This window comes from Typopeltis vanoorti, chromosome 20, assembly GCF_054136105.1.
Source record: "Typopeltis vanoorti isolate ZY-2024b chromosome 20, IOZ_Tvanoo_1.0, whole genome shotgun sequence".
NCBI lineage: Eukaryota > Metazoa > Arthropoda > Arachnida > Uropygi > Thelyphonidae > Typopeltis > Typopeltis vanoorti.
The window spans coordinates 50721261-50743314 of NC_143568.1; the positions used below are offsets into that span (position 1 = coordinate 50721261).

The following is a 22054-nucleotide window of genomic DNA, read 5'->3' on the forward strand; positions in this document are numbered from 1 at the left end:
TGGGTATCTACCTGAATACTGAACGAACGAGGATGGGCTGGCAATTTGGGATTTAGCCGACCAAATTGTATTCTTATTGGCTTAAACCAAAATACAAAATGGCAGTACAACATGACAAAATTTCATGCCGGCTGGAGCGTCACTCAATTAAACAAGGCCCCCCGTTGATTTCACCAGGGAACCGGGCAAACAGCGAAAAGTCAGCTACTGGAACAAATCTGAAATCACACCTCAACTCAACATCACCAGAGTTAAAGATCGGTACTGTCAACATAAGAAGTCTGAATGGCAAAGAAATGGAGCTAGTTGAAGAATTAGATAAGTACCAGATCGACATAATGGGGGTGACCGAAACAAAAAAGACAAAAACTGGTGAGATCTTTCTGAGCAATAAATACAAAATGTTATATTCAGGCAATAACAATCAAGGAAAAGAAGGAGTAGCCATAGTATTCAACACTAAATATGAGGCTAATCTTCTTGAATGGCAGGCAGTCTCAAGTAGAGTGATGTAGGCAAATATGAGAATGGGGTACTGGACAATGAGACTTATTTGTGCCTATGGTCCCACAGAACATTCTACTAAGGTAGAAGTGGAGGAATTTTTTAATGCTTTAGAGAAAGCAACTGACACAATGAAAATGGAAAAGTTGGTCCTTGTTGGGGATCTAAATAGCAGAGTAGGAAATGATTGTCAGACAAACAAAAATATTTTGGGAAAATTTGGAGAAAAGAGCAAAGCTAATAATAATGAAAAATACCTGTTGGATTTCTGCTCAGGACATGGACTTATTATTACTAACACCATGTTCTAACATAAAAATGTGCACAAATACACATGGAGAGAAGAGACAAGGAATAAGAAATGTCTCATTGACTATATTATTGTTGATGGTGATGTTTTCTCTCTGGTGCAGGACACTAGAGTGTACAGAGGATTTGAAATTGGAAGTGATCGCCATTTAGTCTTAAGCAGGATAAAATTTAATTTCATATTGAAAAGAAGAACGTGTAAGAAAGTTTTAAAACGAATAAAAGTTGAGCAGCTCTCAGATGGGAACTGTAGACTAAAATATACAAACATTATTCAAGAAAAAATGAAAGAGTTTGAGAACAGGAATCAGATCTCAGAGATTCGGTGGCTAGCTCTGAAGAAAACATTGATTGATTCTGCCAGAGAGGCATGTGGTGAGGTTGTCTGCAAGGATAGAAAAATCAGGACTCCATGGTGGACACAGGAAGTTAAAGAGGCAGTGAAGGAAAAGAAGAAAGCATATCAAAAGTTCCTGGCAAATAAGACATCTTGTGCTCTTAGAGGATATAGAGACAAATGTAAGAAAGCTAAACACTGTGTAAAACTAGCTAAACAAAAGTCATGGGAGGACTTTGGCAAGAACATAGAAAATAAATATCAAGAAAGTGGTAAGATATTCTGGAGGTTGTTGAAGAAGCTTAGAAATGGAGGAAAGAGTGCTGTAAAAGGAGTTAAAGATGATAAAGGTGACATGAAAACGGGGAAAAAAGATATCCTTGAAGTATGGAGTAATTACTTCGAAAAATTGCTAAATGAAACAAGCAGTGATAGTACAGTGGTAAAAAACACTCGACAGGCATATAGTCAGGAATACATATCTATACTTGAAGTAGAAAAAGCCATCAAAGGCTTGAAATGTGGAAAGGCAGCAGGAGTAGATGATATTCAACCAGAAATGCTGAAGCATGGTCGTTACAGCGGCTGCACTGCATAGTTCAGAAAGCCTGGACAGAGGGACGAATTCCCGATGATTAAAGTAGAGCTCGCATAGCACCTATATATAAAAAGGGAAATAAAACTGATTGTGAGAATTATAGAGGTATTTCTCTACTGAGTGTTCCTGATAAGATTTATGCAAGTATACTTGAGAAACGGTTGAGAAGAATTGTGGAAGAAAAGCTTGGTGAAGAACAAGCTGAATTCAGACCAAATAGAGGCTGTCAGGATCAGATTTTCACTTTACGACAGATAGTTGAGAATGCATGGAAATATAACAAAGATCTATATTGAAGTTTTGTCGATCTGGAAAATACATATGACAAGATGCCAAGAGAGAAGCTATTCAATACGCTACGGTTATATGGTGTCAATGGGGCATTATATCAAGCAATACTTGGTCTGTATTTGAGTTGTAAGTCAGCAGTTAGAATTGAAGGAAATACAGGCAGATGGTTTAATGTTAAATCTGGTGTGAGACCAGGATGTACATTATGCCCTCTGTTATTCATTATCTATTTGGATCACATTATGAAGGAAAGTGATATTAAACACGATATCAAAATTGGAGATGTTAATGTCAGTTTTTTGCTTTATGCGGACGATGTTATACTTCTAAATATATCCGTTACAAGCCTGCAAGATTCCCTGACTAAATTGAATAACTGTTGTGATAGATATGGTATGAAGGTCAGCAATACAAAGACAAAGACAATGAAAATAGGCAGAATCATTGAAATTGTCAACTGCGTTGTGAACGGAGAACCTTTGGAAGAAGTAAAACATTTCAGCTACTTAGGCATAATTTTTAGTGAAGATGATTAAATTAAATATGGAAATAGACAACAGAATCAACAAAGCTGGTATGGTAGGAAGTCAGCTGAATAAATTCATATGGAATAAGAGAGAAATTAGTTGGAACACTAAATTAGCTGTATACAAGACAGTGTTCATGCCAATTTTAACTATGGATCAGAGCTGGGCGAGAAGTAAAACACTTGACTAAAGACTAGAGACTGCAGATATGAGAGTCCTGAGAAAGATTAGAGGTGTGAACAGATGGCATCAATGGCAATATCATATTAAAAACGAGGATATTAGGAAAGAACTTGACATTGTCGGCATCCAGGAATGCGTTAGCAGAGCTAATCTCAGGTGGTATGTGTCACTTAAACAGAATGGGCGAGGAAAGATTAGCAAAACAAGTTTTTCTGCCAATTTGGCAGGAAAACGACCCAGAGGAAGACCAAGATATATGTGGATTGATATGGTACAATGTGCCTTAGACGATAGAAATGTAAGATCTGATAATGTTGGAGTCTTGACAAGTAACAGACTGATTTGGATGAAAATTGTAGATAGGAAGTTAGTAATGATGTAAATTTTTCATGTAGTACTATCATATCCTGTACACCCCTTGAGGGTACATGGCAGGAATTTGATGATGATGATGGAAGTAGGGTATAAAATGTATGAAAAATTTTGAAATGAGACAATGCATATAAGGCTGGGAACCTCTGTTTCATTGCAAGTAAACAGTTAAAGTTTGCATATATAATCATATAAAATAAATGTATATGAAGTTTAAATATAATTTTTTAGATTCAGATGATTCAAATTTTACGTCTGAAATCTGAATTGCCCTTAATCTCATTTAGTCTGTTAAACTCAGTTTTGTCAGATTAAAAGTTAATCTCAGTTTTGACAGATATGTCATGACATAATTACGTAATTAATTTGCCATTTGTACTACACTGCGATTTAATATGTTCAGAAGTCTCTACATATACTTAATGTGAATGAGCCATTATGAAACTGCCAAAAAAATCCTTATCAAAGCATTTTAGATACAGCTATTCTGTATAAAATTTACTGTATGTAAATGCATTCATATATGCAAGCTTCTAGGAAGCATGATGATTAAAGTCTTACATCACGTCTTTCCCTCATATTACATGATTGAAAAAAGATGCTAAAATCCCCAGGCTGTAGTTAATGATGTTTTTTTTTTATTAAGTTAACTTTGATAAACTAATCTAATTCTTACTGCATCTAATTAAATGCTATATTATATGATAAATGTGGGTCAAATTCTCACACCAAAAGATACATAGAACTCTACTAGATTCCTTCTTCTTGGTAAATTGACTGAAGAAGTGTAGATGATACCCCTGTCTGAAAATGTTTCATTCATAGTTAAATTTTTAATAAAAAGAGGGAGGTATTTCCTAAGATAAAAGTTGTATAACTGTTTTAATATGCCAGATCTCCAAGCTGTGATAATGTGCTTTTCTATCTAAAAAATAAATAAATAAAACTGACGAACTGCTTGTTTAACAAAGTATTTTTGCTGCAGATGTATATTCCTCCTGATCCAGAGCTGACAATAGGATAAATAGTTATTCGGATTGCAATAGATTCTTACTAAATAGCTTAAGGAAATTACAATGTACAATGGAATATACATTAAAATAAATTTTAAGACACTTCTGTTGGATCCTTCTTCTTCTCAATCTATACTTTGGATCCAACATGATTACTATTACGATGTTTTTAACTAATTGATAAGTTGTAAGTTGATTTCTAATTCAAATATAAAGAAAATTTATATTTAAAAACTGCGTCACTTTATATCTGAATTAGTTCAAGAATTGAAGATAAACCAACTCTCAACTACCCTTCCTTTATATGTTGTTATTATATATACTGGCCGAGTATATTTAACTTACTTAATTTACCCGCTTTGGTTCGAATATTTTATGAATGGTGCAGTAAAAGAGATTTAGGCAAAATACATCTTTTGATTAACAAAAACAAACATTTAATTTTTGAATCACAAATTTTACACTTAAGTTCAAATCACTAATTAAGATATTACAAACATTTTAACTTCTCTGATAAATTCAGTCATACACCTCAAACAACGGAAATCTGTTATCTCTATAACACAGTCTTCTCACAGTTCCTTAAGTTCCAAATATAACAAAAATTGCAGTAATACCTCTTCACAAACAAACACTTTTAAATTTACACTTTAGCTAACTTCCGCAATAGTTACTGTTAGTATAAGGAAATTCTAGGATGAAACTCACACACTTCTCTGCATAGGAATATTAACGGTTGGAATAATCTTAATCCAAATATAACAAAAATTGCAGTAATACCTCTTCACAAACAAACACTTTTAAATTTACACTTTAGCTAACTTCCACAATAGTTACTGTTAGTATAAGGAAATTCTAGGATGAAACTCACACACTTCTCTGCATAGGAATATTAACGGTTGGAATAATCTTACCGATAATCTTCTTTCTTCATCTACCTTTATGCGAACATTTTTTTTGTAATTGTAAACACTTTAAGCAGTATACAGCACTCATTAAAATAAATCTTCTAAGCAATAACTGAATTAATCATCAGTCACAATACACATAATCAGACGTTCTTGCATGAAGTACTACTGATCACTCATGAATTAAGGCAATACACAATAATTCCTTATCTTGAGGTTTTATATGCACAGTTGTTCATTCCTCCTGCATTCAAATAATTCTTTAGGCACTATAATTCTAAACACAGCTAACGGTAAACTTCAACTTTACAACCTCTACTAATCTCTAGTAACTTCTTGCTTTGCTTCAAGGTTCCGTATGTCCTTGAAAGGTCGGCACTGAAATTAAATCTCAACTCAAGTATCGCTAGTCTATTTAATAGTCTCTTAGCTGTTTTCCGTAGCTATAATTGTTATTCTACAACTTATTAGCTAACTGCTTCTCGACTAGTAGACTTAAATTAGCTGCTTGAATGACTTGCCGAGTCTCTAATATCGCACCCTGATTCCCCGAATGCTGAATACTCCGATTCCAACCGAATGCCAATCTCTCTCTTTTCGCTCTCTAATCTATCTCTCTCTCTCTCTCTCTCTAATCTATATTTTCAGCGTTCTTCCTTTTTATATCCATCCTTCCCGCTTAAATTGTTCTCGTGATCTCTTTAACTGAACTTTCAGCTTTTCTCCCTCATGTACTATTCCAAACTCACGCTTGCTCTCTTACATACGTCTCCATGACAACCAAACAAAATATAATAAAATTGAGCTATTGCATAACGTTAAACTTCTACCAACAGGAATAAATAGAGAATATTTACATTTCAATTAATGTGCAGATAAATTATCAAATATAAATTCTATATTAACATAGAAATAAGCTAAATAGCTTGATAATATTTTAACACAGAGTTTTTCTACGATTAATACATATATTCTTGATTAAATAATTAAATATTAGATAAAATTAAAAGTAATTATATGAATATTAAATTATAAACAAGTGATTTACATTAAATAATTACAAGTTTAGCTTATGTGATGGAAGATCATGTTGGATCCTGAAGCAAATATTAATTACTCAAATTACTACATATTTAGAATCCAACACTTCCAATATTTCGGCAACGTCACGTTCCCATTATCACAGGAACTTAAATACAAGACACGTGCATGCAAGCACAACACACAGTAAATGAGGAACGAAGCAGGAAGCTATTCTTTCTCCTAAAAGTCCTGATGGTGCCCCCCCCTAGCAGGCAATGTTGGTATTCTTGGCAGATTGTGCTGAAGGTCTTCTGGTGTAGTTTCCCCAAATTTGGAGCAGTCTCATGCAACCAAATTTGTTGAGGTTTGGATTGTTTCTTAGGACTGAGGCTGATTCCATGAATAGCCTTTCGTATTTGAATTTACTACGGTGTATTATCGTGGCTTTTTTCCACCGTATTCTATGCCGGGTATCCAGCGCATGGTCTGCAAGACCAGAGTAGTTGTATTGGTGAAAACGGATGTAGTCCTTGTGTTCTGAAATTCTGATATTAGCTGTCCTGCCTGTTTGGCCAAAGTAGGACAGCTGCAAGGGACTTGGTATACACCAGGTAGGTCTATGGGGGTGGAGGTTGGTCTTTAGTGGAGCAGATAATGGATGCCAGTTTTTTATAAGGTCTGTAACAAGAAGTTAAGTCATTTTTTTTAGCATTTTTGTAATTTTTTCCAAGGTGCCTCGGATATAGGAAATGGCGATGGATTTAGAGTAATCCTTGTTGTAAAGCGGGGAAGGGGGTTGTGGTTTATTGGTTTCAATATTTTTTGGATTTTTTTTGGTGGGGGGGGGTAGCCATTGACTAAGAAAGTGTTGAAAATGTGGTTTAGTTCTGTGGTTAGGGCATTGTCATTGGAACAGATAAGTTTAGCCCTGTTGTGCAGTGTCTTAATGACTCCATATTGTTGTGAGGGGGGGTGAATTGTTGGCAAATGTATCTGCCTGTATGGGTGGGTTTTCTATAAACTGAGAAAACCAAGGTTCCATCAGGTTGGCAGGTGACCAGTGTGTCTAAGAAAGGAAGGCAGTTGTTTTTTTTCTTCTTCCAGGGGAACTTGATTCTGGGGTGTTGGTTGTTTAAGTTTGTTAGGAAGGAGAGGAGTGCATCGGAGCCATGTGACCAAATAGCGAACACATCATCAACATAGCGAATCCATATGGTTGGTTTTTGTGGGACAGAGTTTAAGGCTTTCTGTTCAAAAGTCTCCATATAAAAGTTGGCCAAGTGTGGGGAGAGTAGAGAACCCATGGGTGTCCCCTCTATTTGTTTGTAGAATTTTCCTTGCCAAACAAAATAGCCTGAGTTCATTGTGAACTGAAATAAGGCTGTGATATCGGGAGGAAATTTAGCTTGGATTAGCTCTAAGGATTCTTTGAATGGGACATTTGTGAATAAGAAGAAGACATCAAAACTGACCATTACGTCAGTGTGTTTGAGTGTAAGGTTTTCTATGCTGGCTTTGAAGTGGGCTGAGTTTTTTATGTGTGAAGGTGTGTTGCCAGAATACTGTGTGAGGGCTTTGGCCAAATGTTTAGCTAGTTTGTATGTAGGGGAATCAATGCCATCCACTATGGGACGTAATGGCACATTTTCTTTATGTATTTTTGGGAGTCCACATACACATATATGGGGGGGGGGGATATTGAGTTAAGTGGTTTTAATTTGTTAGTGACTTCTATAAGCCAAGAAGTGAACTTCTTGAGGAGCCTGTGGAGGTGTTGATGGGATTGTACTCGATATGGAGGTTAGTAGCCCGATCTAACAATAGAGCATTCAGCTTACCTGTGTAATCCTTTTGGTTAAGTAATACAGTGGCGTTCCCTTTATCAGCTTTGGTGATTATTATTTCCTTGTTTTTCTTAAATTCTTGCAGAGATTAAATTTCCTTACTGGGCAAGTTGGTTTTTGGTGGTTTTGCTTTGGTCAGAACACAAGCCACATCAGTCTAATATCGTTGGCGACGTGGTTTGGAAGGTGTCATATCCCGTGTTCAATTTGTATCATAATGTCTTCAGCAGGTATTCTTCTGGGCACAATAGTGAAGTTGTGGGCATTCGAGAGAGCATCGCGTGCTTGAGGTTTCAAACTAATTGACGAAAAGTTGACTACAGTGTCGGTAGGAAATTGTGGTTTGGAGTTTGAGTTCTTTTTTAAATTCTCAAATTTTTTGATATGTCGTTCCCGTAGTTTTTTAAATTCTTTATCAGCAGCAGTGCACGAGATGTTGTATAAAACAGACCAAATCTCGTGGTTTAAGGTGCTGGAAAGCTCATCTTCGAGTGTCTGGATAGCTGAGTTAGCGTCAATAAGGGAACGGCGAGTAGCGGCGATTTGTACCGTGAGCAAAGCTTGGCTGGCACAGTTATAAATACAGAGAGCCTTTTGGGAAATGAAACGGTGCTTGAATTTGACACAGTTTGGGATTACCTGGTTATCCTGGCAGCGTTTTAGGAAAGCGAGACGATTCAGTTGTCTTGAAAGCTTTAACTTCATTTTACCGTAATGACGTAGCAGGCCTTACGTGCGATGAAATCTCCATGGATTATCGTCATTCTTGTGTATAACCAACATCAAGGTTTAGATGTTGGTTATACATTCTTAGTAAATAGCTTAAGGAAATTACAACGTAACATAGAATATACATTAAAATAAATTTTAATACATTTCCAATATTTTGGCAACTTCACATTGCCATTATCACAGGAACTTAAATACAAGACACGTGCATGCAAGCACAACACACAGTAAATGAGGAACGAAGCAGGAAGCTATTCTTTCTCCTAAAATCCTGATGGTGCCCCCTAGTGGGCAATGTTGGTATTCTTGGCAGATTGGGCTGAAGGTCTTCTGATATAGGTTTCCCAAATTTGGGGCAGTCTCATGCAACCAAATTTGTTGAGGTTTTAATTGTTTCTTAGGGCTAAGGCTGATTCCACGAATAGCCTTTCGTATTTGAATTTGCTACGGTGTATTATCGTAACTTTCTTCCACTGTAATCTATGGTGGGTATCCAGTGCATGGTCACTCAAGACCAGAGTGGCTGTATTGGTGAAAACGAATGTAGTTCTTGTGTTCTGAAATTCTGATATTAGCTGTCTTGCCTGTTTGGCCAAAGTAGGACAGCTTACAACCGCAAGGGACTTGGTAATCACCAGGTAGGTCTGGGGGGGGGGGGGGGTAATTTTTTCCAAGGTGTCTCAGATATAGGGAATGGTGATGGATTTAGAGTAATCCTTGATGTAAAGGATGGGAGGGGGGGGTTGTGGTTTATTGGTTTCAATATTTTTTGGATATTTTTGGGGTGTAGCCATTGGCTAAGAAAGTGTTGAGAATGTGGTTTAGTTCTGTGGTTAGGGCATTGTCATTGGAACAGATGTTTAGCCCTGTTGTGTAGTGTCTTAATGACTCCATATTGTTGTGGGAGGGGGGGATTGTTGGTGAATGTATCTGCCTGTATGGGTGGGTTTTCTATAAACTGAGAAAACCAAGGTTCCATCAGGTTGGCAGGTGACTAGTGTGTCTAAGCAACAGAATATTAAAATTTATTTTAATGTATATTTTATTGTACGTTGTAATTTCCTTAAGGTATTTAGTAAAAATGTATAACCAACATCTAAGTCTTTCCACGAGTATCACGATAATCCATGAAGATTCAATCACACGTAAGGCCCGCCATACGGTAAAATGAAGTTGAAACTATCAAGACAACCGAATCGTCCCGCTTTCCTAATACGCTGCCGGGATAACCAGGTAATCCCAAACTGTGTCAAATTCAAGCACCGTTTCATTTCCCAAAAGGCTCTCCGTATTTATAACTGTGCCAGCCAGGCTTTATTAAGGGAACAAATCGTCGCTACTCGCCATTCCCTTATTGACGCTAATTCAGCTATCCAGGCACTCGAAGATGAGCTTTCCAGCACCTTAAACCATGAGATTTAGTCTATTTTATAGGATATCTCGTGCACTGCTAAGGAATTTAAAAAAGTATGGGAATGACACATCAAAAAATTTGAGAATTTAAAAAAGAACTCAAACTCCAAACCACAATTTCCTACCGACACGGTAGTCAACCTTTCGTCAATCAGTTTGAAACCAGAATCACTTGATGCTCTCTCACGTGGCCACAACTTCACTATTTTGCCCAGAAGAATACCTGCTGAAGACATTATGACACAAACTGAATACGGGATACTGTAAAAATATTCATAATTTAAAATTCTGAATATTTTTACGTATTGTTTATGTTAGTATGTTTATTAGTTTTGTTTGCATAACACGCATTGTCGGCACTTGCGATGTGCCTGTTATTCAAATTGTTTTGACAAAAATGATGTGTAAAGCAGTTAAAAATTTATGTACTTACTGGATTTGAATAGTTGTGTTACTTTAAACAAATTTATTGTAATTTAAAATATTAAGTTTTGTGTTTCATGAAGACACTGTCTTGTCGCTAACGGAGACAATGTGTGCCATTATACCTAGTTTCTCGCTTGCCACTTTCATGGAGTGCGCATGCTCGCTGAGAAGTTTAATGTGTGATTGACAGCTGACAAGTTTGGTATCGAAGCAATAGGAGAGAAAACAAGGTAGCGTTCGGAAGAAAATTAGAACACAGGCCGGCAGATATTTAGATTCAAAGGAACTTGAGTTTTTTTTTATGTGACAGTCAGAGGAAAATTAATAGTATATTCCGAAAAAGAAATCATGGAACTATTAAGTTTCAAAGTGGAATAAGTATTGATAAATAAAAGGGAAATATTGCTATAGGCGTTTTAAAAGGAATATTGGAGGAAACGTTAATTGGAAGATTTATAGGAGATTCCGAAAAGGGAATCATAGAACTGTAAGTTTTTTTAAATGGAAGAGTTAAGATTGTCAATAAGCATTAGTAGTGAATAGAAAAAGAAATTGCTATTTACGTTCTAAAGGAACGTTCGAGAAAACTCTGATTAGGAAGTTTCATCTGTATTAAGGACGCCGGATCTAACTATTATTTCTACTGGAAAGGAGACAGAATTGAGTCAGGAAGAATTAAATGTGTGCTACATGAGTGAAGAAAAAGGATCCTGTGAAAATGAAGTATAAAGTCATATATCTTCAGAAAAGGGCCTTGACAGAGAGAGAAACTGGCTATGAACAATTTGTCATTGTGCAAACAAAGTGTTTAGTCTAGTCTTAAGTGTAAGTTTATTTTTAAAAAAGAATCAAAAAAAAAAAAAATCCAAAAATATTGAAACCAATAAACCACAACCTCCTTCCCAGCTTTACAACAAGGATTACTCTAAATCCATCACCATTCCCTATATCCCTAAAAATTACAAAAAATCCTAAAAAAACATGACTTAACTTCTTGTTACAGACCTTATAAAAAACGCATCCCTTATCCACTCCACTAAAGACCAACTTCCTCCCCCCCCCCTTAGACCTACCTGGTGTATATCAAGTCCTTTGAAGTTGTAAACTGTCCTACTTTGGCCAAACAGGCAGGACAGCTAATATCAGAATTTCAGAACACAAGAACTACATCTGTTTTCACCAATACAACTACTCTGGTCTTGCAGACCATGCGCTGGATACCCGCCATAGAATACAGTGGAAGAAAGCCATGATAATACACTGTAGTAAATTCAAATACAAAAGGCTATTCATGGAATCAGCCTCAGCCCTAAGAAACAATCCAAACCTCAACAAATTTGGTTGCATGAGACTGCCCCAAATTTGGAAAACTACACCAGAAGACCTTCAGCACAATCTGCCAAGAATACCAACATTGCCTGCTAGGGGGCACCATCAGGACTTTTAGGAGAAAGAATAGCTTCCTGCTTCGTTCCTCATTTGCTGTGTGTTGTGCTCGTGTGCATGTGTCTTGTATTTAAGTTCCTGTGATAATGGTAACGTGACGTTGCCGAAATATTGGAAGTATATTAAAATTTATTTTAATTTATATTCTATTGTACGTTTTAATTTCCTTAAGCTATTTAGTAAGAATGTATAACCAACGTCTAAGCCTTTCCATGAGAATGATTGCAATAGAAGCAGAGTTTTTCCGAATCATTTCTTACTTAATTAATTTCCTCTATAAAGACAAGACCTTGTGAAAGATATCTGTTCCAATGTCCTAATAATGCAGCTAGCCTGCCTCAGACAAAAGTAGCAGAATTTCTCCTTTCTGAAAGTTTTGGTTTTCTCACTCCCACAAAGAAGCCGAATCAGTTCGAAAATAGCCACAGATCAAATACGTTTAATGGGTTGTGTAAAGAAGGGTGGATTGGGGAGTGGTAGATTATATTTATGATGTGGCATCCTATGATCAGGTCCACATTTCACTGAGTCATTTAATGATGTCGATGACAATAATAATAATAATGTTAATAGTAAAATCCTCTAACTCCTTTCATTACTCAAAAAAAAACACCTAATATTCCTAATCTTCAAAGTTGCCATTCCTGATATTTAAAGGTGTAGCATGACTATATATAAATTACACGATAACCACAGTAATTAACTTTAATGAAATGAAGGTACAGATATTTCGTACTGAAAATAACACCATGCGTGCATAGAAGCAAGCAAATTAAAGAAATGGGAATACAAGGTACATATAGCAGTCAGTTGTTTACCAATTGAAAACTGTTTTTAATTGGTAAACCACCAATTGATGAACCAAAAACGGAACATGCTTTATTGCTGCAGTAAAACGTGTTCAATGGCCATCCCGCTGTGGACCAAAACTGGCCCACCCATAATAAAATTTTAAGACAGAAAAAGCGTCCCATGGTCAAGGGTGTAAGGTTACATGTCTCAATCACTTTTAAGATTATAATTTGTGGAATTTTTTACTTGATCCCTGGGGGGAGTGCCCTGTTTGCCCCTCTGCAGACACACATGACTGTATAATTGCATTTTTATCGATGTATGAAAGTTTTGAGAGTGCATAGCGTATCAGCGCTCATCTTAATTAAAATGTCTCTATACCGTTAAAAAACTTTGCAACCTCAACAGATGCTATACTGCACAAGCAAGAGAAACATTTAGGTTTTTTCTCCTAACATCCACTTTCAAATTTTCAGTTCTAGAAAACGTATAACAGCTGTTTGTAATACAGCCATCGGATAGAGAAAGTGCTCAACTCTTGACAAGTGACAATGTTCAATTGGATTGGTTGATACAATAACCAATCACAGCTGCTAAGTCTGCTGGTCACAGCCTTGCCTTCGAATTTGACCCGCTGCGTAATGCATAAGGCATTACGCAGCGGGTCAAATTCATAAGATGAAAGCACACCTGGGCTATTATTAACACGAATGTGACACAATGTTTACGTGTCGAAAAGTGCCCTTTTCATGAAGCACTAATGCTTCATTATCCTCGTGAAGAGGGCAATGAAGCATAGTGTATTGTGTTTAATTTTAGGAATCACGCAAAGTCTGCAAACAATCAGGTTAGACTTTAACGGGAATAAATGCAAAAATATAATATCGGTGATACTGATATTTCGTGGATGAGCACCGCAACCTAGCACACCTGGAATATTCGTCCCTGATGTGTATGTATGTGTATATCGGGCAAATATTCCAAGTGTGCAGTGCACATTAATGGAATATCAATATTAACAATATTATATATTTGCATTTATTTATGTTAAACACTCCCCTAATTGTTTCCTGGCTTTGCATGATTCCTGAAATTAAACACGATATACTAATGCTTCACGAAGAGGACACTTTTCGACACGTAAACATTGCATCACCTTTGCATTAATAGCCCTGGTGTGAGTTCAAAATACATACACCTTTGAGCCCTTTGATCAGACATACATATCCACAGCAAGTCAAATTCGTAGCCTTCCAGTAGTTTTAAACTGCTCAGAAGGCAAGTCAGAATGAGCGCTGAGACAATAGCACCTAGTGACTGTGATTGGTTATTGTGTCTGATGCATGCATGCAGCACAGTCTGCTGGAGAGGAATGTTTTTCCATTAAGAGTGTCATTTGAGTTGTCTCTAATTACACCAATTGTTCCTAAATATAGTACGCAGATGTTAAATGTTTGTTTACTATATTTAGTGATAAACAAAGCCACTTGTTTTTCTTGCTTGTGCAGTATAGCATCTATTGAGGTTAGAATGGTTTTTTTAATGGTATTTTTATTCTAGTCTTTGGAAACAACAGACATAGTAAAAATTTATCTATTCCTGAATAAAAATGAATACTTCTGTGTATTATAAGAAGTTGTTGATCTACAAGAAAATACTAGCATGTGTGAGATATCTACTATTTCTAAGATAGAAGATCTGCTGACACTAAGTGTGAATAGTTCCAATAATGATCAAATATTATGTATCCTATTATTGCGTAAAATGTATACTGAGTCTCACTAAACAAAAGAAAATTCTTAGAAAACAAAGCGAAATATACATAAACCAGAGAAATAGACATAACATGATGCGCAACAAATTTTACAAGATGATTTGCTGTTTCATCAAACCTCGTGTATTCCAGCTACATATATGAATCACCTGATCAACATTGTTAGTTCATTGGATTAGCCTCTCCCTATTGTCTATAAATGAACTATTAAATGTACAGTTATTTTTGGTTACTTTACAATTTCGACGAGACCTCAATGAAGGTTGAAACCGGTTTGGGTAGTGGCCCATCCCTTAATGCAGAGCATTATACATGTCTGAAAGGAGATGTGTTTTGCATTATGGGAGATACTAAGACAATTAGTGATGAGACCTTGGTCCACCTTTACCACTAGTTGCCTCAGTCCTGAAGATACTTCAGGTGCAAACTTTGTTTGCTTACACTTGGATATAGGATTAAACTAAATTTATTATAGTCTAACCAAGTGGAAAAGAACTGCCAAGAGTAATAGTTAATTAAGGTGATGTAGAGATCTTGCAGGATAATTTTAAATAGGCTGACAGTATGGGCAAAACATGATGGATGTCAATTTAATGTGGAAAAAGTGTAAAGTTATGCATTTTGGGGACACAGATTACATGCTGTGTACCACATTGAGGGAACTGTACTCCAAGAAATTGATGAAGCCAGCAATCTGGGGATAGTAGTAGATAGAGAGCTGAAGTTTAGAGAGCATATTGCTAAAGTAGGCAGAGGAGTTCACAGGACACACTAACAAGAAGAGATAAAGGAGTTATCATTTTTCTTTTTAAAGCCTTGATACAGCCACATCTGGATTACTGTGCTCAGGACTGGTCACCAGAGTTTCTTGGAGATGAGGAAGTGATAGAGAGGATTCAGAGGTGTGACCAAGATGGTGAGTGGTCTGTGGGATGCTTCCTATGAGGATAGATTGTGGATTGTAAAAGTTGGCAAAATATAATAGGCAAAAAAAGGGGAATGTGATAGAAACATTTAAGTTACTTAAAGAATTTTATATAATGTAGGGGAAATGTTTTTTAGCATTTTGCTAGAGGAGGTAGAAGAGTAGGTCATCCCTGGAAGTTGTGTTAGAGTATGAGGCTAGATTTTTCACTTGGAAAGTAGTGAATGAATTCAATGGGTTGCCTGAGTCAGTTGCGAGTGCTTTTTAATGATTTCAAGCAGAAATATGATAGATATTTTGTTGATAGTTTGGGTCTCCATGATGAGTCTTATGACTCCATGGGGGTTCAATAATAATATATCTAAAGCAATTTCTTGGTTAATCACAATGTATAATTGAATAAGAACACAAAATTTCTATCCAGTTGTTATAGCATTCTAATGTTCTGATTATACCATTCAGATATGGGTGATTGATTTTGTTGTTTTTGACAGAGGTTGACAATCTCCCAAATCTTTGGCAGTTTATACAGCAATATTTATTTAATTACAGTATTAAAGCACAGGAATAGTGCATATGCTTGATTCCCTTAGAGCCTTTTACTTTTGAAGTGGTCTTTTTAGAATTATGGTTTTTCTTCATCTTACTGTATGAAGAATGTCGATTTTATGGTCTGCTATTCCATTTTTATGTATTGATTCATAAATGTTTCAGTGTTCTGCTTTGTTTAGCTGTAGATCTATCAGACTGTACATTGACAATCTATTGTATTTACTTCTGATACTGATAATAGTTGGGTTTTATCTTTAGGAAAGCAAATAAGGGAAGTCATCATCAAATTCCTGCCATGTATCCTCAAAGAGTGTACAGGATATGATAGTACTACATGAAAAATTTACATCATTACCAACTTCATATCTGCAATTTCCCTCCAAATCGATCTGTTACTTGTCAAGACTCCAACAATATCGGATCTTATATTTCTATCATCTAAGGCACTTTGTACCGTATCAATCCACCTATATCTTGGTCCTCCTCTGGGTTGTTTTCCTGCCAAACTGGCAGAGAACACTTGTTTTGCTAATCTTTCCTTGCCCATTCTATTTAAGTGATCATACCACCTGAGATTAGCTCTGCTAACACATTCCTGGATGCTGACAAAGTCAAGTTCTTTCCTAATATCCTTGTTTTTAATATGATATTGCCATTGATGCCATCTGTTCACGCCTCTAATCTTTCTCAGGACTCATATCTGCAGTCTCTAGTCTTTGGTCAAGTGTTTTACTTCTGACCCAGCTCTCAGATCCATAATTTGCACTGTCTTGTATACAGCTAATTTAGTGTTCCAACTAATTTCTCTCTTATTCCATATGAATTTATTCAGTTGACTTCCTATCATACCAGCTTTGTTGATTCTGTTGTCTATTTCCATATTTAATTTATCATCTTCACTAAAAATTGTGCCTAAGTAGCTGAAATGTTTTACTTGTTCCACAGGTTCTCTATTCACAAAGCAGTTGAAATTTTCAACGATTCTGCCTATTTTCATTGTCTTTGTCTTTTTATTGCTGACCCTCATACCATATCTATTACAACAGTTATTCAATTTAGTCAGGAATCTTGCAGACTTATAGCAGATTTATTGATAAGTATAACATCGTCCGCATAAAGCAAAGAGCTGACATTATCATCTCCAATTTTGATATCATGTTTAATACCACTTTCCTTCATAGTGTGATTTATATAGATAATGAATAACAGAGGGGATAATGTACATTCTTGTCTCACAGCAGATTTAACATTAAACCATCTTCCTGTACTTCCTTCACTTCTAACTGCTGACTTACAACTCAAATAAAGACTAAGTATTGCTTGATATAATGTCCCATTGACACCATATAACTATAGCGTTTCAAATAGCTTCTCTCTTGGCACCATGTCATATGCCTTTTCCAGATCGACAAAACTTAAATACTGTTCTTTGTTATATTCCCATGATTTCTCAACTATTTGTCATAAAGTGAAGATATGACCCTAACAGCCTCTGTTTGGCCTGAATCCAGCTTGTTCTTCACCAAGCTTTTCTTCCACAATTCTTCTCAACCGTTTCTCAAGTATACTTGCATAGATCTTGCCAGGAACACTCAGTAGAGAAATACCTCTGTAATTCTCACATTCAGTTTTATTTCCCTTTTTATATATGGGTGCTATGAGAGCTCTACTCCAATCATCGGGAATTCGTCCCTCTGTCCAGGCCTTCTGAAGTATGCAGTGCAGCCATTGTAAGACTTTTATACCACCATACTTCAGCATTTCTGGTCGAATATCATCTACTCCTGCTGCCTTTCCACATTTGAGGCTTTTGATGGCTTTTTTTACTTCAAGTATTGATATGTATTCCTGTCTGCATGTCTGGTCAGTGTTTTTTACCACTGCTGTCATCACTGCTTGTTTCATTTAGCAATTTTTCAAAGTAATTACTCCGAACTTCAAGGAAGTTAGTTTGAATATTAGTTTAGATATGGTCTTTAATCAGTATTTGAGTTTTTTTATTCTTTTGAAATTCCCTCAATAACAGAAATTGCTGTATATCAGAGTGATCCGGTTGTTCTCTGTTAGTCTGCCTGTTAATTAACACTTTGCCTCAGTCATCCCTACAGCAACGAATTGGAGGGAAAGAATGCTAAGAGGTCAGTTTTGTCTTTGTATGATGTTAAAATTGTACCATGTTGAATGTAAAAGAGGTAGAAAGATATGGCAAAAATTATTGCATCGTTTGGCCTTGGTAAAGGGAGATTAAGAGACTCAACTGCCATTTTTGCAAGAAGCAAGCTTTCTGTACTTTGCCCATTCAAAATTTGATTTATATTTGACAAAGCTATTTTTGTAGCTGTTGCATAGCATTGCTGGCTGAGTTTGAAGCTGGAATTTAGGTTTAAAGTTATTAATCATATGTCAAATTTTTAACTTAACTCCTTTGGCACATTCATTAAAAAATGCAACTTGGATAATAATCTGAAGTGTTGAACAAAATGGACAGAGACTTTCATTTCAGTAAGAATTATTTCGGTCATTAATTTAGTGAGGTGTATGAAACATAATTTTGCAGTAATCAACCTAAGGAAAGGAAAAATAAAAATCACAAAGGTTGTCCCATTTGGCACCATTTGTAGTGCTTTGGTAGCATTGTAGTGCTAGAGAACACAAGGAGATTGGCTGGATGAAGGATGTTCTATAGAAAAAAAGGAATCTTGGATGAGGTTATAGTCTGAGCCAACAAGAGTGGAGCTGGCATCCTTGATATATTTGGAAGGAGAACTAGTTAAGAAGAGATCAGGAATGTTGGATGAAAAGAATTATCTAATATTCTCATGGATAGATGGATAATTTGTGTTGGATCATTGCTGATAGCAAATGCCTTGGCATTTGTTCCATCTTAATCAGTGGAATTAAAGAAAAGGCAGTTTAATTTGAGTTGTGAGCATCCCTATGAAGATAAACTCACCATTTGAATATATGGATTACAGAAAATCAGTAGCTCAGTGGTTACCAGAATTTGGCAGCAAATGAATATAGCTGAAATGGAGGACAAGGAAATTTTGAGCCACAACAAAATGAAAAAGAGGAGATTCAAGATTTGGTATTCTCTGATATGATGTTAGATCTATTCTGGTTTTGTGACCACATGTTTATTAAAGAATACTGTTTATAAAACTAAACAAGTACTAAAAACAATGCCCGACAAGTTTCGTTAGTCGTCAGACTAATATCTTCAGGGGTAAAGAGAACTAAAAGTTTAAAGCACAAACTACTAGAAATTACAAAAATTAGTTCATTTGTTGGTATTGTGAACATCTAAACAGTTCATTAAAAAACCGAATAACAGATCTATACAACTGTTAATGCGTGTTAGTTGGAGATGCTATTTGTTGTCGCGTTCTGTGGTTCATGCTCATTCTGTCCCTCACACACGGTTTTCTTTAATAAACATGTGGTCACAAAACTGGAATAATTATATTGAACTTCTTAACCACAGAAACCTCTACAGGAATGACGTTAGATCTGTTGAGCTTCTGTAGAAAATACAATTTGGATTTATATGCCTAAGTGGTTGTGCACATTATTTACATAAGAGTTTAGATCAGAAGTGGTAATGAAGAATTATGTTGAATTTTTTCTTGACAATTATTCATAAGACTATTACACTTTTTTTATATATAATCTTTGTCAAGTAGCTTTATTTTATCCTCCTACATGTTTCGCCAATTTTTTCTATTGACATCCTCAGGGAATACAAACTAGTAAGCTAAAATGAAGGTTACAGACTAAGTTATAACTGATGGTTCTAATTCATACAAAAAATTGGTATTGTGCATGACAATGTGAGTGTCTTGTTAATGTGATTTATTCGTTATGGTTCATGACGTAATTGTTATGAAAGTTCATTTCTTTGATGTTTAATGATCTGATAAAAGTTTTCCAAATTTCTGGTAAAATTAGACCTTGATTCTTGTTTAGGTTTTCAGTTTTGCGGGCGACTGTAGCTGCTTCTTTAAAGGTTCTTGAATGGTAGTTATCTTCTATGTATGGCATAAGGCTCTTATCCCACTCATTGTGATGGTTAGTAGAGGCAAAGTGGCATGAAAGGCCTGAAATGTCTTGTCTGTTATTTCTGACATATCCTATGTGTTCTTTCTTTCTCGTTTCAAAGCTTCTAGAGGTCTGACCTACGTAACTAATACCACGTGAGCAAGGTATATTATATACTCCAGAGTACTTGTAGAATGGGTGAGGATCTTTTGGCGATCTTAAAAATTTCCGAATAGTGTTGATTGGTTTGAATGCCACTCTGATCTTATGTGGTTTTAAAAGGTTAGCTAATTTTTTGGAAAGGTTGCTGACAAAAGGAATCGTAATTGTACTGATGTATTGGACGTCATCACGTTGTCGATGTGGTATATCAGTAAAGAGAATCTTGTTGTAGAGTCTTTTTGGGTAACCATTGGTGAAACATGTAGGAGGATAAAATAAAGCTACTTGACAAAGATTATATATAAAATATAAAAAAAGTGTAATAGTCTTATGGTAATGAAGAAATTTATTTGTTTTGCTGGGGAGTGGGGTATTATTTTAATATTATTTTCTGAGGAAGATTTTTTTTTTATTTGAAATGTTATTGAAATTATTTGTGATGATTTGCATAGTTGAGTTCTGTAAAGGAGAGTTGAGACCTGCATTTTGGGGTGAAAGACTCAGACATGCCCTTCCAAACAAAAAGTTAATTAAACATAATACAGATTTAACTTAGAAAAATATTTATTGGCATAAAATTTTTACCTTAATATTAAAGGCATCTTCAGTATGACTCATACAACAAGAACAGAAACCAGAAGATTCAACAATGAAACTTCACAAACATGATGTAGATTGTCATAGTCTAAATACATTAGGTTTCTAGTAAAAGTAACTTTAATAATGAGAGATTTAAAAATAAAATGCATTAAAAATATATAAAAAATTAAATTATATTCTGAAACTTGTAAAGAACTATTTCCCATAAGAGGGATAATTTAAGTTTTTGTAAATGAATGGAAGCTTATTTCTAGCTGTGTTTAGAAAAATAGATATTTTGTCGATAGGCAGAAGGACACTTGTCCTTCTGTCCTATCGACAAGATATCTACTTTTCTAAACACAGCTATAGAGCTTCTGCCTTTAGCCCACAGTAGAGTGTATCAAATTCCTTGCCAGTGTGGATTATCGTATTTTAGTCAAACAGGTAGATCTGCAGTTGTGCATTGTGATGAACATTAAGTTGCATGGGCCAGAACAATCAGGACTTGCAGAACATGCTATCACCACCAGACACTGGATCCTTTTGAAGAAAATTAATGTTCTCCATAAAAGTAATAATCTCCTACAATGTCTCTACAAAGAAAGTTGTGAAACCTTGCTACATCAGCTGAATCTAAATAGAAATGATTGACTTAAATTATTCCTCTGATAGGAATTGTTCTTCTTCACAAGTTCGAGAATTATTTTAATTTTTCTTTTTTTAATTAATTATTTTAATCTCTTGTTAAAGTAATTTTTACTAGAATCAATGTATTTACACCATGACACTCTACATCATGTACGTGCAGTTCATGTGTTTCATTGTTGAATCTACCAGTGTATGTTAATTTGAAAGTCATACTGATAATGCCCTTGATATTATACCAAAAATTTGATGCCAATAAAATATTTACATAAGTGAAATCCATATTATGTTTAACTAATTATCATGTCTCATGTTCCAATTTGTCACATTATTTCAAATGGAAAGGATCTGGTCTCCTGTCCATTGTGCACCTCAACAGTTTCTCCCCTGTGCACCACTGCATTCCTACTTTTTCCAGGCATGATCTAGCAGATTATATGACAGCTGGATTATTTTCTAAGTGTTCTGGAGTCCACCTGTGCATTACCACAAAGTTTGGTCTCATGTACTATTTAGCAGCTGGTCTTTGGAACTACTTTACTGCTATACTTTTGAATGTGGCGGTTAGGATACCTGTAATTGTTTGTCATGCCCTTCTAGGTTGTTGCCTACAGTGCTTGTAAGAGAGCAGCAGGGAAGAGAAATTCTACTCTGGAGAGCA

At 35.6% G+C, this 22054-nt stretch overlaps 1 protein-coding gene across 1 annotated transcript in view; it reads left to right on the forward strand.

Moving 5' to 3' along the window:
* Ada3 (transcriptional adaptor 3) overlaps window positions 1-22054 on the forward strand; it is a 244258-nt gene that overhangs the window by 192500 nt on the left and 29704 nt on the right. The window lies entirely within an intron of this gene.